The sequence below is a fragment of the Aythya fuligula genome, chromosome 3, assembly GCF_009819795.1.
Source record: "Aythya fuligula isolate bAytFul2 chromosome 3, bAytFul2.pri, whole genome shotgun sequence".
NCBI classification, from domain to species: domain Eukaryota; kingdom Metazoa; phylum Chordata; class Aves; order Anseriformes; family Anatidae; genus Aythya; species Aythya fuligula.
Genome location: NC_045561.1, coordinates 53,514,709 through 53,531,717, shown reverse-complemented (window position 1 = coordinate 53,531,717; position 17,009 = coordinate 53,514,709). Strand labels below are relative to the sequence as shown.

Sequence of the window (17,009 nt, the reverse complement as noted above, 5' to 3'; positions counted from 1 at the left end):
CAGAATATATTCCAGGGAGAGGCAAAGGAGAGAGACATAACTTGTCTGGTATATTTAGATTCAGGTATGGCTTCCTGTACACACACACCCATTTTGATTTGATTTTATATCTTAATTCCCTTCATCGGGGGAGATGGCACGCTAGAAGAATCTAAGCAAAGAACCTACATAAGCCAGGCTGTTGGGAAATGGCATGACTGTTTCCTTCTTCAGGCTCACTGTCAGCACAGAGTTTGGAGGAACTTATGAAACCAAGACCAACTTCTGGATCTGCTTTGCAAATCCAGATATTCCTCATCCTCAGGTGTTTCTGAGGATCCTAATAAGAAAACAACTGGTAGGACTTTGCAGAACTCTTTGCTCTGACAAAGTATCACATCACATCTGCTCTTCATTCTCTTGGTTCCTCCCCCACTCATTCCGAGCAGCTGTTTCTTTACAAGCAAACCACACAGAGGGTACTGCAGAAGCCCCTTCTTCCAAACACTTAGGGGAATGTTTTTAACCAGTGCTGAGAGGTGAAGGGATGCAGAGCTAAGGGGAAGCATTGCTCTAAGTTGCCATCAGCCCAGTACAGCTGTGGGAGCTAGTCATCGTTTCCTCTTGTAATCTGCACCACCCAAGGTGATACCACAGAAGTATGAAAGATCCAAACCAGGACCCGTTACAGTACACCTACTGCATGAATACCATGACCAAGGCTATCTCTTTCTTGCAGTAGAAATGACCTAGCTTCAAAGTGCAGCATCTGGCTTTATTTTTCACCTTAGATGCTGTTATTAATGCAACAGGGCCTTAGAGCTTTATATTCCATTCTCTGGAAGATGAAGGCCCTGCATCTTCATGCTGTCATTCTGCTTTTAGGCTGGTCGAGCTCATTTGTCCTTAGTGGAATTGCACCAGTGTAAAACTCGCATAATGGGGCAGAGAATCAGGCCCATGGGCTGCAATTTATTCTGATATAATAGGACAAAACTATTTGTATTTTAGATATTATCAAGTGATAGTGCTGATGAAATGTGTCAGAATAAAGCCCTGGAAAGTGAAGTCCTTTTTCTGTCCATTAACCAGGCACAGAGTGAATGGAAAAGCACAAGCTTCACCAGCAAAGCTGCATGCTGCCCTCCAAATACGCCTGAGACGAGACCTGGGTATGCCCTCTCCCATGTGACAGGACAGTTTTGTTTCCTCATCCATTAATTTCTTGACGTCTCTGCAGAGACCGCCAGAGGGGACACCAGTCAATGTCAATGTCAGTTGTTATGCTATTTTACTGTGCGTTGGAAGTGCACCCAAGAACTGGATTGGCACCCCTCACCCACATAACGACTGGATAACCTACTTTCCCTCCTTACTGACCTACTTATATTCATACTAGTGACCTAGATATGAAAGGCCCTATAACCTGCTTAGTTCTCTGGGTCCTATCATCATGAATGAACTCAGAACGTTAAGTGTATATACAATTTGCCAGCATAAATTTGGTACTACAGAACCACCCACTGGGAGAGAAGATTGCATGTGTAAGAGTAGTGATTAAATGAAGAAAAACATTATATTTGCCTCTCATATTTTCAGACAAGGATCACTTGCAGCACCAGAAAGGTCTGGATACAAAGAGTAGAGATGGATTAGCAAAAGGTAGAGAACTGCTAAGAGAATGTGGAAGAAATTGATTTTGCAATTTAGTATACGTCCACTGATACATAGTCTTTACCAATTATTATTGTGTAAAGTCTCAAGACAAGTTGTAATTATTGACGACTCGTGTTTTCCACACTTGTAAATTAGGGGGGGAAGTCTATACAGCACAGTAACGGGTCAGATGTGCCACTATTTTAGCCTGTAGTTAACTGTTATCTGAGACAACTACCTGCTTTGCTTCTGTTATATATTGGTTTGGTAAAAATTGTACAGTTATTGTCATTCCTATTGTCTGATGAGCTGCATCCTCAGGTAGTGCAAATTAATGCTACTCCAGTGATCTGGATCACTGGGACAGTCTGATTCTCAATATAGTTTATGTAAGAAAATGGACACATATGAAGACACTGACCTGGTAGTAGCTGATATGATAATATAAATAAATTCTGTACTGGCTGTATTTACATCAGGGGCAGATCCACATTGGGATTCACAATGTCAGAAGCTCAGATGCAAACTGGGACCTCCATACCTTTCAAAGTCTCATGACAAGAGAACAAATGGAGGTTGTAAGCTTATACAGACACATTTTAAACACTGTAAGACACAGAAGTCCACCCTCACCTATGTGTTTTCCATGTCCTCATGGTCAAGGAACAGTTTTTAGCTCACGACACACAAGAAACTGATAATGCCAAAACATCATATCTTGCTACCCTTGCAGCCCAGGCACCCATATCTGGGCCTGTTATGGGAAATCTTCAATATTCAGCTAGCAACACTCAGGTGGATAGCTTTGGATTTACGGTGAGACAAATTCAGTACTTCATCAGTGCATTTCTCATGTTAAACTTACTGAATTCATTGTTACTGCTTCTTAGCACCACATCCCTGAAACAGCAAATGGGAGAGAAAGAGATTGAGGGGAGATGCTCGTCAACCTGCCTGTTGTAGGCCACAATCCCAAATATACTATGCATACTTCCAGTTTTACATTGTACCACCCTATTTCTTTTATCTACATCTTATCTATAGATTAATGTGTTTCATTCACAGAATTTGAACATGTAGCCAGGGGGAAATGAGTTTTCAAAAGACATTTTCCAAAGGCACTCGTGTGCCCACAATGTGATGTATGACTTTGTGAAAGCTGTCACACAGGTATTCCACATGCTCCAGCACTGATGTATCAGCATGCTGGCATGGTGACACAAATACAGTCTTTCACCACTGGCAACGTTTTGACTCTGCATTTTAGGCCTCAGCGATTAAAAACCCTGTTTTTCTGTTAACCTCTCACATGCCCTCTACCTGTGCTAGAAAAACAGACTTACAGGTGGATGAATGTGTCATATACCACAAGTCCAAAACATTCCAAGGTTCACAAAGTAAGAAATGCCTTTCTATGTTGTGGGTCTACATCACATGCTGACACACTTTCCAGTTATGTGCAATGTAGGTATTTCTGCTTCTATAGCAGTCCACCATAAGAGCACTAGATTTTCTCAAACTTCTCTGAGACAGTGAGCTGTTACAACAACCAACCAGACTATAGGGAAAGGAAAGCCCAAGGTTTCTTCTTCAGGGAGCAAGCGCATCACTGTGATCTCCCGTGTAGACTTAACTTAGGTCACTGTATGTCTCTCCTCAGTTGTCTGGCATGATACAAGGTAGTCTCCTCTGACACGACACCAACCTTCTTTTTAACCAAGGTGATGCACAGCCCAGAGAAATCCTGCAAAAGTACTGCTGCAGTTGTATCCCCAATGACCTGGCAGTTTCAGTCTCTACAAAGAAGTGGATTTTGATGGAAACAGAAGTGTCCCCTGAGCACCTGGGGTGTCTGATAGTGAGAGGTGCTGAAGGCATTGCCCGGCCTGCAGGGAAAAGAGCCTCCTGGGTGCATTTTTAAATCAGAAACAGGGCAGAATACAGTCACAGCAGCTGGCTGCAGATACCAGACACCAGACTGCACTCAGGAAAAAAAAGAGACCCTTGTTGCCAGTAAGTCTGTAGGCTGATAGCTTACATTTGCACAGGAGGCGTCCCACTATCAAATGCTATTTCAGCTTTCCAACAGAGCTGGTGTGGAAGTAGGAGGCTCCTTCATCTCAGACAGGCTTTGCTACCTTACTGACCCAGCCACAATTTCTCCTCTTTTCTGGATACCTCGTTCTGCCTTTTTTTTTTGTCCCCTTATTTTGAAGAGTGCAGTAGGTGTGGACAGCTTAAAGAAAATAGAAAATGCCCGTCAAGATATCAAGTCAAGCCAGAGCATGGGTACAGCAATAAATTTGCTTTTCCAAATGACATGTGCAACAAAATAAACTAGGAACAGAAATCTGCTGGAACCTTTTTTTCCAGGGGTAAATAGACATTAGCGTGAAGTGAGCCTATCCCTATTCGGTGCCTGCAGTCTGCCCAGGCCTGGATCCAGACTACAGCTCCATAGCTGCCTCCCAAAGGACAGCACATTTAAAGAGCTCCTCAGAAATGCAACACTGTTTGCACTGTTTCTCAGTCAGCATGTCTTCCCGTTCAATTAGCTTCAACAGTTTGACATCACTGTTATGCAGAACCCACAGTGACTGTCAGTCATCCTAAGCCTACTGTAGGAGCTGGCAGCGCTGCAATGTGCAGCACGGCACGGCTGTTGTGAAGCCAAGGTAATGTTGAAATCCCAGCAGGTGCTGCACCTCTTGTGGGGAAACAGAATCCTCCTGAACTGGTGTTTGATAATTGCACTATTTTGTGGATGAAAAACACCATAACACACCTGGCACTTACAACACTGCTGAGCGGCCAACTTATGACAGGTGTAGTTGCAACACCAATTTGCAGATTTGTACTGCTGATGAGAAAGAGAGAGCGATGCTCTGTTGCTACTCTGTGGAGCAAAAATTATACAAACATTTTTAAAAAAGTGAAAGAAACAGTTTCTTTGACATGTGGGCTGACAAAGGGGTCTGTGCTGATAGCACCAGTATCTTCTGGGAGATGGACAGGCTCACTGTCCCCTTTGCTACATGCCTTGATTCTTGACAGCAAACTCTCATCCCTTTCCTTTATGTCTAAAGCCAGTGGGGTCATTGGAAAATGCTTTCTGTTCCCACTGTCCTGAGACACACTGGTTGAAAGTTTCTTTTTTCTGCTACATTATTCCTCTGTTAGTTGTGCAGAATTAGCGATGGGGGTTGCTTTCTGGCATCACTACCAGAACTGCTTTAAATTCAGCGCAAGGTTGGGGTGACATTGTATTTGACATGAGAGAGAGCCAGAAGGTATTTTTGGCTCAACCATCTCCTCCTGGCACGTTCATGCTCAAACATGACAGTACATGTGCAAAATATAGTCTAAAGTGTCAAAGGAAAGGCAATGAGTCAAGGGAATATACATCAGAGAATTGAAAAACACATGAATATTAAAATAAATAAATAAATAAATGGTAATGACAAACATTGATTCAGAGAAAATTCAATAGCAACGTGTTTCAGACTGCTACCAGTTGTTATTGAAAACATTCCCAAAGTTTCACTAAGTTTAACATGACCAATTCTAACTATGGATACTCACAATGGGAATCTACAATTAGGGTGGACCAGAATTATTTAACACTGGTTTTCATGGCTCATTAAAAATGCAGCTAATTAATTTGTTTAAATGATGAAAAAATAAGTTTTACTTTATCTGAAAAAAAAAAAAAAGTTTCCCTCTTTTTCAATTTTTTTTTTTTAATTATTTTTCATCCATGAGGAATGAAAACAGTAGGAATATAGATACCATACTAATTGGGGAATAAATAAATAAATAAATAAACAAACTTCACCAAGAAATATATTGAATTTATTTCTTGAGAACTCTTTGTTAAAGGGAATGATGAATATAACAACTTTATATATGTATATATATTTCTTTCTATTGTAAGTCCAGTTTCTCATTAGAAAACCTCTGTTGATTAAAAAGTTTTAAGGATTTTGGTTCAAGACCGTCATTTTCAAGCAAGGGTTGAACACTAGAGGAACAGAGACAATACCAAGAGGTCTGGGGCCCTCAGCTACATGATGCCAACAATGAACAGCCAGAGAGCACAACACACAAGGGAGGAATGCAGAACTGGTGTGGATTACTTAGTAAATACCTGAGAATAATGAATACATCCAGATAGGCTAGAGATCTCTTCACAAGTGCTTTATAAGCAAAGGGAGGCTGAAATTACTAGTGAACATATTTGCAAGTGGCAAGTTGGAGAAGGGAAGCCACCAACAAACAATAAAATTTATATTAATTAAATAGAGTGCTGTCTTCGCAGATGAGCAGAAATAAAATATAATTATATGGTTAATGGTAAATCTGCAGGATGCTTAAACAAAGATTTACTGTAGGGGACTTTTAAAATGCAGCTCTAAAACATACAGAGCATTAAGGATTTTTTTTTAGATCTATAAAACAGCAGCTGATTATGTATAGATTAAAGTTAATGAACCAGTATACTCTGAAGTGTCTTCTTTTCTAGATACAGCTCTGTAACTTCCATTAACATCAACACACTCTTAAATACACAAATGCATTAGTCATGCATCAAATCACACCGTACATTTTGTTAAGTATCCACAGACTGAAGTGACTCATACAGTCAAAATTTCTTTTCCCATGTGAATCAGATGTAACGCTTGACAAATCTCAACTAAAAAAAGAAGGATGGCATCTTTTGAGTAATATTTTTTACATCACCCAATGGATTTAGGACCCTGTCTGTAAATTAGTCACGCTGATTTCCAAACCGGGTTTTCAAAACTGTATGAAAAACACATCAAAATATTAGGAAGCATCTGTCAGCTATGGAAACAAAGTCCAGCTCAGCATTGCCTGATCCACATGTAGCCAGTTTGCACCACTAGCAGTGAGTACCTCGCGTTACCCAGCCAGGATGGCAGTGTTTTGCAATCATGTTTCATTAATGAATCAGATCTCAGAGGCTAGAATTAAAACTGTCCCTGCTCTTTTGCAAGGAGCTTGCTTTATCCAACATTTTCCTTTCAAAAACTCAGTTTGGTCTCCAGGTTGGTGATGAGTCATGTCACGACTGCAGATGACTTAAACAAATCATTTCTCTGTGATTCACCAGCAGCAGTTTTGCAGCCTTTTGCATACATTTCAACCTCAAGCAGCAACAATTATTGGAGCATTTGTGTTTGTCTTTTGTAATTTCCAATCTTAGTTTCTTATATCCCACCCAAGCTCCTCAATCTGTTTCCAATTAAGATCAGATGGAGGCAAATGCTGAGTAGTATGAGGAGCTTCACCACGTGCACACCATGTAATAGCTGCAGAATCTGGCAGCCCTCAAGTGTGTCACTGTGCTTCAGAAAAAGGCAACTGGCCTCACTTTGGTGCATACGTCACCCTCTTTTAAGAGTTTGGCTTTTTCTGTGTAAATAAGGCCTGTGAATGACGCATGTAACCCTTTCCTCCTGCCTCGGTGGGAGCTGCGGGTGCGCGCTGGTGATGCAAAGCCTTGGAGAAATGCCACAGGGGGCTCGGAGATGAACCCACAGCGTGGGTGGGAGGTGGGACTGTGAAGTGCTCGTGTGCTAGGGGAGAGGAAACCCAGGCCCTGAGGTGCTGCTGCACTGCTGGGATGCGTGACGAGGAATTCAAGGGATTTTGGCTGCATCAGAAGAGTTTGCTCTGTGGTGTGCCCCATCTTCCTGGGCTGGAGGAGACAGCTGGTTTGCTTTCACAGCTGGAAAGCCATTGAACCTGCCTTCATGCCCATCTGATTGCAGCCAGCTCTCTGCTATGACACAGTAAAACCCACAGAGCTGGCCCGGCAGGCACAAGGGCTGCGTTTTCACTGATGAAAGAGATGTTTTTTGCACTGAGCACAGTGCGTGCACACACTGAAAGCTATCCTCATGTATGGGAGTCACAAAGAGCAACCAAAGAGATTAAACTCGTGAGTCTTCCTTGGAGCTGATCCACAGGCCCTCAAACATGGGGACTGAGAAAAGATGCTTCTGGAGAGAGGGGAGAGGCAATTTAAATTCAAATTGCTTTGAATGTGGGGAATGAATATGAAGACGGGGGGTCAGGAGACCTGCAGGAGGAGATGGTATAATAGGCTGGAAAGAGAAGGAAAAGACTGTTGAAGAGGGTTGAGAAGAAAGGTGACAAGATGACAGAAAAGCCCCCTTCAGACTCAGCCTTGCTGCTTCTGCTAAGACAGGGGTGAGACCCTGGTAGCCCTTGGGCTTCAGCCTGCCCTCACCGCAGTGTGGATACAAGTGCTGCAGCTGTGGTGGAACACAGGGCAAAGCAGACAGAGCCACAGATTTAATGGAAGAAAAGACAAATCTGTCCAAGCAAATGAGTATTTCTACCCTGGCTGTCACCTCTGCTCCACCTAGGCATTTCTGCTTGCTGTTTAACCCAGGCTTGAGAGCTTTGGCTAGAGCAGCTTGATGTTTCTGTCTCCTTCAGCTTCAATGCCAAAGGTAGAGGATTTCTATTTGGGACAAGAAATGTCCCTCCAGATGAAGGGGGTCTTAGTAACGCCTTCTATTCTGGCCGAGTTAGAGCAGATCTCCTTGTCTGCCTCTGAGTCTCTCTCATCTCCCGATTGAAATGGGATGGTCTGTTATTTCAATTCATCTTTTCTTGCCCAAAAACACAGACAGTTGCTAACCAGTATGCCAGGGACTACATTCCTCTGTCTCTGCCTGACTGCAGCACTTTATTTCCCTGCTCACATTACAGCCTGCCCACTTTGAACCATCACACTGATTCTATTTCTCCAAGTACACAGGTCCTCAGGCCATGTGAAGACGAGATGCATCTTCTCTTTTGGGCAAGCTGCTTTTCCCTTTTCCAGTGGGAACAGCTGTGTACAGTAACTCCCTTCCAGTTCCCCACCTCTAACTTAACACAGAGACAATAAAAGCTCTTTACACACATTGAGAGTCCTTGCACTTAAGAGTGTCTTCTGGGGATTTCCTTGTTCATTCTCAAATGCTCTCTAAGTGTTCTTGTGCTCTGCAACCACTGCATCATTTTGTGGCATCCCAGAGAGCTCATGGGTGAGGCATTCAACTTTGCACTTTGTCTCAGTCTTCCTTTACAAACAGCCCCAAAGGTCATTTCAACTCTTTACTTGCCAGTTATATTACTATTTCTTGCCACATGAAGATCCATGGTGAAAACAGGACCTTCCGTCAAGCTACATCTTCACAGCACAATGCCAAGTCAGTGCTGACCATGCTGCTCAGAACTAATGGATATGGTAGAAGCTGTGTTGGTGCCCAGCTTTGATTGGGGTGAGTTGTCTTGGCAGCAAGCACCATCTCAGTTCTGCTCACACCAGCAAGCTCTCGTGTTGGGTCTGGCTGCTGGCTGACTGCACCTGTGTATGGCTGGGAGCTACCTTACCTGTTGCTTGGCTTGGCCTCTATATCAAGCCAACTCCATGGCCAAGTACACAGGTTGGTTCAAGCAGAAAGTGAATGCACCATTGCCCACACATAAAAGCTCTTCTCTTAGTTAGCCTCTAATCCCCAGCTATGGCTTCAATGTGCAGAGATCTGTGTGGGTGTTTGCTTTCAGATGGGCAGCCTGCAAATGGGCTCAACTGCAGCTAAATCCTGAGGAATGTAGAAAATTCCTGCAATAAAACTGAGAGTGGTCGTTGCAGGAGAATATGTAATTCCCCATGGAAGTAATGATACAACAGGCTGTAAAGTCTATAGCCAGACTCAAAATGACATTTTTCTGTTTATTTTTTTTTTTTTAATTTTTTTTCCTTGTCTGTTGCTGGCTGAAAAGCTTCCTTAAATAATGGGGGAAATGGTGATTTGAAGTGACTGTATAACAAAAATAGTAAAGCTGCCCATCAAAAAGTTAAACTGTGTACACCCCAACCCTCTGAAACACAAAGACAATTAACCCCCGCCCCTCCCCCCAGATTATATATATTTTTCCTTGCAACCCTTTTGTTTGAAATAGTTTCAAGTGGGATTTCTTTTTTAAAGGGACCCCAGCTCACACGCGGCCCAGTGATGATGTGCAGGGGTTTTAACCTCTTTGGACCTTTTTAGCCCGTTCTCTCAGCCTGAGATCATTGCTGCTTCTAATTTAGCCACATCCACCGCTGTCAGTTAATAAAAAAAGAAAGCACGGCTCTGCCAGGCAGAAGGACCGAGACCGAGACCGGCAGCTCCAGCCCGCGGCCGCGGGGCCACGCCGGCTGCCGGGCGGCCGGGGGCTCCCTCGCGTGGCGGCTGCGGGGAAGAACGGCCCGGGCTGCGACAGCCCCGCGTGGGGAGAGGGGAGAAAGGAAAGGAAAGGAAAGGAAAGGAAAGGAAAGGAAAGGAAAGGAAAGGAAAGGAAAGGAAAGGAAAGGAAAGGAAAGGAAAGGAAAGGAAAGGAAAGGAAAGGAAAGGAAAGGAAAGGAAAGGAAAGGAAAGGAAAGGAAAGGAAAGGAAAGGAAAGGAAAGGAAAGGAAAGGAAAGGAAAGGAAAGGAAAGGAAAGGAAAGGAAAGGAAAGGAAAGGAAAGGAAAGGAAAGGAAAGGAAAGGAAAGGAGAGAAAAAATAAAAGTGAAACAACTCTTGTCACTTTGATTCTGCAAGAATAAAATATATATATATATATAGCAGTGCAAAGCAAAAATGCAGTAGATTTACATCAGCCAAAAGAAAAATGTACTTGGGCAGACAACCCTTGCTTTTGAGTAAGAGCCCTTCTGAGAGGTGTTTTTGTTCAAGTCTCCCAAGGACTGCAATCAGTTACTCTGTCTTGTCTAAACTTCAACTGAATATATAATTTCATTTAGCTACAGTAATTGGCTCCTGTTAGCCTTCATGCAGAGACCCAGGAATGCTGCCAAAGATCCCTCCCGTTTGGAGCCTGCAGCAGCAGCAGCCCAGCTCTCCTATTCTGCTTCAGCCCCTTAATGCTTGGCAAGACCCACAGGGTGTGAGCCTGCTCCTGAGACTGGGGGGATCTGCCCCGGCCCCTGGTGGCATGTGCTGCACGAAGGTCCCCCCCATCACCCTGTTCCCAAACAGGGGCATTTGCTACCCTGGGAAGACCTCACTGATGAAAAGTACCAAAACATGGCACAGTATTGCTTGTAAACCCATGTAAGTGGCAGTCCTCGCCCATAGGAGCATAAAGCTGCCATTGGGGAAAATATGTACTAGGAGCACATGTGATACTTGAAAAGATGTTCTGACGTAAACACGAAGTGGCTCCCAACAACCTAGGCTTTGTAGGAATGAAGATGGGAATACTGGAATGATATGGAATTGAGCATGTAGTAGTAAAAGAAATTTAAAAGATTCTAATGTTTGATATAGTTTTATAACCAGAAAAGCATAAGACTGAAGATAAGTTTTATTACAAGACCCTATTCATCTGAATTTGAAAGTTGCATGACCCACGTGTCTCAGCTGTTGCAGTTTGGTAGCTGTCCATGTTAGAACATTTTGCTGTGCTTCTGGAGCCCGGACCTGGGCTGTTCCACCCCAATTACTCTGGAACACAGCAGCTGTTTTGCTAGGAGTGAGCATCGAGAGATCAAAGGTGGCCACACACTCACACTGGCTCTGCTGCGGGCAATTGGCCTGAAAGGACATATACAGCATTGCCATGAAACAGTGACCAAAATTTCCAGGATCAGCAATGCTTATTATGTTTTAAATGAAGCAAAACTGGTCACTGACATCAACTTTGCTTCATGACCATGACTCAGTGCATGGTGTAAGCTTCCCTGCGTACAAATAGAAACACAACTAGGACTAGAGGAAGAACTGAGCTTTGGTTGTAAACACGTAACCATAAATATGTTATTTTGACTTGGAAGGTGCCTTTCTAAACCTGAATGGTTGCATTTATCATTTGAGGTGTTACCACCACTAAAAAGGCTTCATCTTTCAACTGGTCTTCATTTGTTTCTATTATTTGTCCTTGCTCTTGGCTAAAGACCAGGAATCCTAGGAACAAGAGAGCTCTTGTATGGTCTGGAAGCCTAGTGTGCCCCTGGAACTGCTGGAAACTTATTTAAGATGTTCAGTTCAGTTGTTGATAGCCTTCAATATTTATGACTAATTCATTGCCATTGACTTAACTAGGAAAAAATAAAAATAAAAATGTATGTTGTTGAACAGGCTGTCACGACGTGGGTATCTCTGATAACAGGGGGCTGGGCTTTTCTCCTGACTTTCTGTGCCTTCACTGGCTCATGGAAAATTTGGTTACCCAGGAAAGTCATCACAATGTAGACAAAAGCTTCTACATGTGGCAATGTACCATGATTTTCTGTGCAGTAGTTTGCATCTCTGCTGTGCACTGATACATATTTACTGTCTTGAACCATGCCTTGGTCCCAGAGAAGTTAGCACAAGTTTTTCCATTGACTTCAAGAAGCTCAGGATTTCATTCCATTATTCTCAGCACAATTAAATCCTACAAAACAGTAAGCAATCTATGCTCTTATGAGAAGAAGTTAGAAAGTGATTCCATACCAGCAGGTTCCAGGACCTGAAAAGTAATGTGTTACAGTGCAAATCAGTTATATATTGTTCTCCTACTGATTGCCTCTGTCACAGATTTGGATGCTTTCCAAGACTGCTTTGATTCATCATCTAATATACATTGGTGTTTTCCCAAAGCTCCCGAATTTATGCCTATGAATACGGCAAAAACTTCATTATCCCTGTGTTGGAAGATACTAAAACTAAACATAGGAAAAAAAAACAATAACAGCACAAATAAGTGAGCCTCATCACTGACTACATTTTATGAACTGTGACATCTGGGAAATCTAGCATTCTGGCATGGAGAAGAGACGGGATGGTTAATGATGAATCACTTCTCTGGTATTCCCCGCAGAAGTTGATTGTAAAATTGCTAGAGAAATGGAGCTGGAATAGGAATGAATAACCTTCCCTTTTGAGACTGCCTTAACAGCTCAGTAAATTCCACACTGTTCTTGTAACAATATTTGTAATCAGCTATGTGAAATCAAGCTACAGAACTGGGTGAAGAAATGCTGCTAATTTCAAAGCTGCACTAAAGCACTAACAAGTCCTTCTCTTACATTGATACTGCGGGAAGCACAGGGAGCTTGTGCGAATGTCTGTGGAAAAAAAAAAAAAAAAAAAAAGTCCTTTTATTTCTTTTGAATGCCTTCCAGATACAGATGACAATAATTGTTCAACTCCACAGGGATGGTTTTACTTATGCTGGAAACTGTTCCTGTTTCCCCTGCTTTGCAAAGGAGACCTTTCACCAAACAAAAATGACAGGTCACGTCTCTGTAGACTCATGGCATGACTTCTTCAGAGAGCCTATTCACACAAGTACCTCACATCAGCCAAGTAGCACCAAGCATGATTTAGTGCGGGACAGCTTTTTCACAGAAACATTGTAACTGCACTAACCAGGTGTTTAATATACTCACTGCTGGGCACCTTGGGGTATCTGGGGCATCAGACAGGGTTTCCCTGCTGGAAACCATTAAGATCTTTGGGAGGCTCACTTTTACATTATGAATTTTATTTTACAGTTCTTTTGTTAATTTGCTATTGTTACAAACCAGAAATAAACCAAGCAGCAGATCATATTCTGGGTCTCATGAAAGTTAATAGCTTGAAATCCACTGGATCAAGACAAATAAAAGTTTTGAGAGAATAATTACTGGAACAGTCTGCATCTGTATTATCTAGACTCTTCAGTGTCACAGCAAAGGCAAGACTAATAGATATATTTGATTGTACTTATGTGATAAGAATCTGATCTGGATCTTGCTTATTGTTCTATGCTTTTTTATTTATTTTATTAATTTATTTTTAGAACAAAACATCTTGTACACAAATGGATAAACAGGCTATGAGCAATATGTCTCCTCTGGTTTTGGCCAGCTTCCAGGATTTTACTGAAGGTGGTAGGTGATGTAGAATCAAATATTTGGTTTATAATATTCTGTCTTAATTGGATGTAATAGGGAGCTTTGAGACTAAATATGATTTAGGGGCTTTATATTGTTCAGATACATCTGGGGTTTTAAGGAAAATGTCATTGTTTGGCTGACTATCACAAGCATAACTGAAATTCGTGTTTTCCTGACACACACTGATGTTTGGAGCTTCAAATTACCAGCTTCCCCCACAGGCTGAGCATGAATTATCTTCTGTGTACACAGTAAATAAATACTGGAGTAAGTGTAGGGTGATAAACTGTAAAAGGTCTTCCGGGATTAGATTGACAGAGAGCTCAGGGTCATCTGGATGATCAGGTTTGAGGCCTTTTTGATCCTTCACAGAGCACAGGTCAGCAGACTATCCTCAGGACAATGACAAGGCTTCTGCCCACAGAAGAATGTCATCACCATTTGAATGGTTACGAAGCCTGATTTAAGTATTCCCACTGACAGTGGATCCATTGCACTCCTTAGGAATTCACTATTGTAATTAAACATTGGTTTAAAAATGTCAACATTTGCCCATGCATCTACCTTCAGTTCAGTTTCTGTTTCTTGACTATTATCACTATGATGGCTGTGCTGCCCACAGGAGTAACCATCAGCTAGGAAAACCCTTACTGGGCTTGTTTTTGAGATATCGCCCGGCTACCTTTCCTCTTTTACCTAAATAATTGTGTGCAAATTTTTCATATAGAGAGTGTTTTCCCAGATGGGTTCACTACAGACCTTTCTGAGCACTCTGCTTATCATGTTCATTGGTTCAGCTTCCACTGGGGTTTTGTAAAACAGTTACCATATCTTGAAAATAAACTCACAACCAACAGTATCTCATTAATTCTGCAACTTGTATCTAACACTTGGAGTGGCAGCACATTGGTCACCTATGGATGGCCAGTGACACACCACAGAAATTCTGTGTCTGTGTAGAGTCCAGTGGTGTCACTGTAATTCTCTTTCTTCATAACGTAACCAGGAGCATGCTCTCTCCTTCTGACTTCATCAGCAAAGACTACTTCAAAAATAGACATGACCTCAAGAGCATCATTTATCATTAGGAAAGAAAGGTTCCGGCCAAGCCAGAGAAGAAAACAGCCTTGAAGTTGGCCAAGAGCAGACCCAACCCAAAGTACAAGGATGACTGTTCACAGATGTTCCAGGAGGAAGCTAAGGCTATGATAAGGAGTTATGCAGCTTCTTCCTTGCAAGATGGAGAGCAGACCTGTATGGAGCTGTTGGGGAAGCTGAGGTGAAATGAAGCTGTTGCCTGAGAGGTTCTCTTTAGGTAAGATTAAAACACCACAGTAAGTGAGAATGATGATGCTAACAACTTTTTAAGAGGTTGGTATTTTTTACAAGGTAATCATTATTTTTGTGTATTGTTGACTGCAGTGCGGCAACTTCTTGTGAAACATCAGTGAAGTTACCTAGCCCTTCAGTGACTTGGCTTATCTACTTACAAATTAGAATAAACATGTATGCTACCTGGAATTTTTGTGAGACTGCTCCATTTAATATTTGAAAAGTATTTGGACGTTTCTAGATGATGGTCACAACAGAGAACTTAAAAAGTAAATGATAATTGTTCATAAGATAAGCTCGTGGTTTCTCAAAAACTTGGGATTTGTGAGGCAATGACTGACAAGTAAATAACAATTTGATAGCCAACTGTTGGGGTTTTCTCTGTGTGAATAATCTGAATCATTAACAGCAAGTGTACACAGCAGTTCAAAAGCAAGTGATGTAACAAAATAACCTAAAGCAGACTGATATTTGTAAAAGGCCTTGCTATCAAAGCAAAGACTCGGCAGTAGGAAGAGATCTGCAGTCACAGGTAAGATTTTGTATGATCAGCTATTGCAGAGACTTATTTTGTCACCAAAATCCTAGCTGTGACTTGAATACTCAACTGTTTCTAAGATGTTCAGTACCCAAACAACACTGGACAAATGACTTTTTCCTAAGTCTACTATTTTTTTCCAGGTCTGGGCCCTCAACAGATTTTCTTATTCTTGGACTGGATTATTGTCTGCTAAGAAAATGACTGAAGACCAACCTATTTGTATGAGAGCTACATATTTAGACATCAAATGCAGTCAGAGAAACCAACACATTGCCTACTAAGCCACATCGTCCACATTAAGTATTTGTTCTAACTGTGCAAATATTGAATTGATCTAACCCATCAAAGTTAGCTAATGCTGTTTGTAAAGCCACTGCTACCACAATTCAAATGCTTAAAGTTGCTAGAAAACAATGACTTTAGAAATGTTCCTTTGGAACTGACTAGAAGAGATGGATGCACTGTAGGTCTCTCCATATTCATGTCCCTTCACAAAGAAGGGCTTGTCCAGATGCTGGGGGAAAGTAAGTGGAAGATTTTGAAAAGGGGATTTATCCCAAGAACAAAAAGCCCAACCTCTGCCCTTACCACAGTGCCAGGAGGTTTGCCTGTTTTATTTTGTTTTGTTTTTTAATTGCTCCTTTAACAGATGGGCAGCAGCATACATCTCGTCAGAAAAGTTCACCCAATAGAGTGGCCAGGCTTCCAGCAGCTCCCAGTAGGCACAGACAAAAAAAGCATTTCTCTGACACAGGCCCTGCTCTTGAGGCAATTAGTTTTGACATTCAAATTCAAATGGTGTCATGGTCAAGCTCAAGCATCTACAGATCTGGTGGGTCCAGCTGTCCAAATACTGAGCATATACCTCATCAATAGCAAAAGATATGCTAGCATGGGAGACTTATACTGCCCTGGTATTGCTAAAGCACACAGCTCTCAATTCTGCTTTTCTGAAAAAGTGTTGTTCTGCAGAATAATTTGAATGCCAAGAATGTGTTCCTCTCACAGCAATGTATTTTTCTTGTACTTAAAATAAAGCTGTTGCATAAGTAACCACTTCTCCTTCTCCCCCCCCAAAAAAAACAAAAAACAAAAAAAAAAAAAAAAACAAAAAAACAACAACAACAAAAACTAAAATTAATTCATTTCTCATGCTTTATTCTCTTTGCAGTGTCAGTAAATTAAGGAATGTTTTTGGCCATAAGAAAGCAATGTGCTTAACTAAAAAGTTTCGTTGTAAGGTTAGTTAACTGAAAGTTAGAGATACCTGAAGGCATGCATTGTTCCTCCATCAGTGTGAGCTGACCTAAAACTGAACTGCTGCTAAAAAGGTGTTCCCACCTCCTCCCTGGTGTCTGAACCAGCACAAGAGCTAAGCTCCAAAACAGGGCAGTTTTCAACCAGACCAGAAAGCCTCATAGGTGTACAGCTGTCTGTGCCACCAGCAGGGAGGCAGTGTGACTGTGCAGGTTGGGGAGAAAGGACTGCCTCCTTTGAGCAGCATTAGAGCATCTTGCATTGCTCAGGAAATGCTGCTGTCTGACCC

General features: G+C 42.0%; 1 protein-coding gene across 1 annotated transcript in view; it reads right to left on the bottom strand.

Annotated features, from left to right (window-relative positions):
- SCAF8 (SR-related CTD associated factor 8) overlaps positions 1-17,009 on the bottom strand; it is a 155,933-nt gene that overhangs the window by 46,047 nt on the left and 92,877 nt on the right. The window lies entirely within an intron of this gene.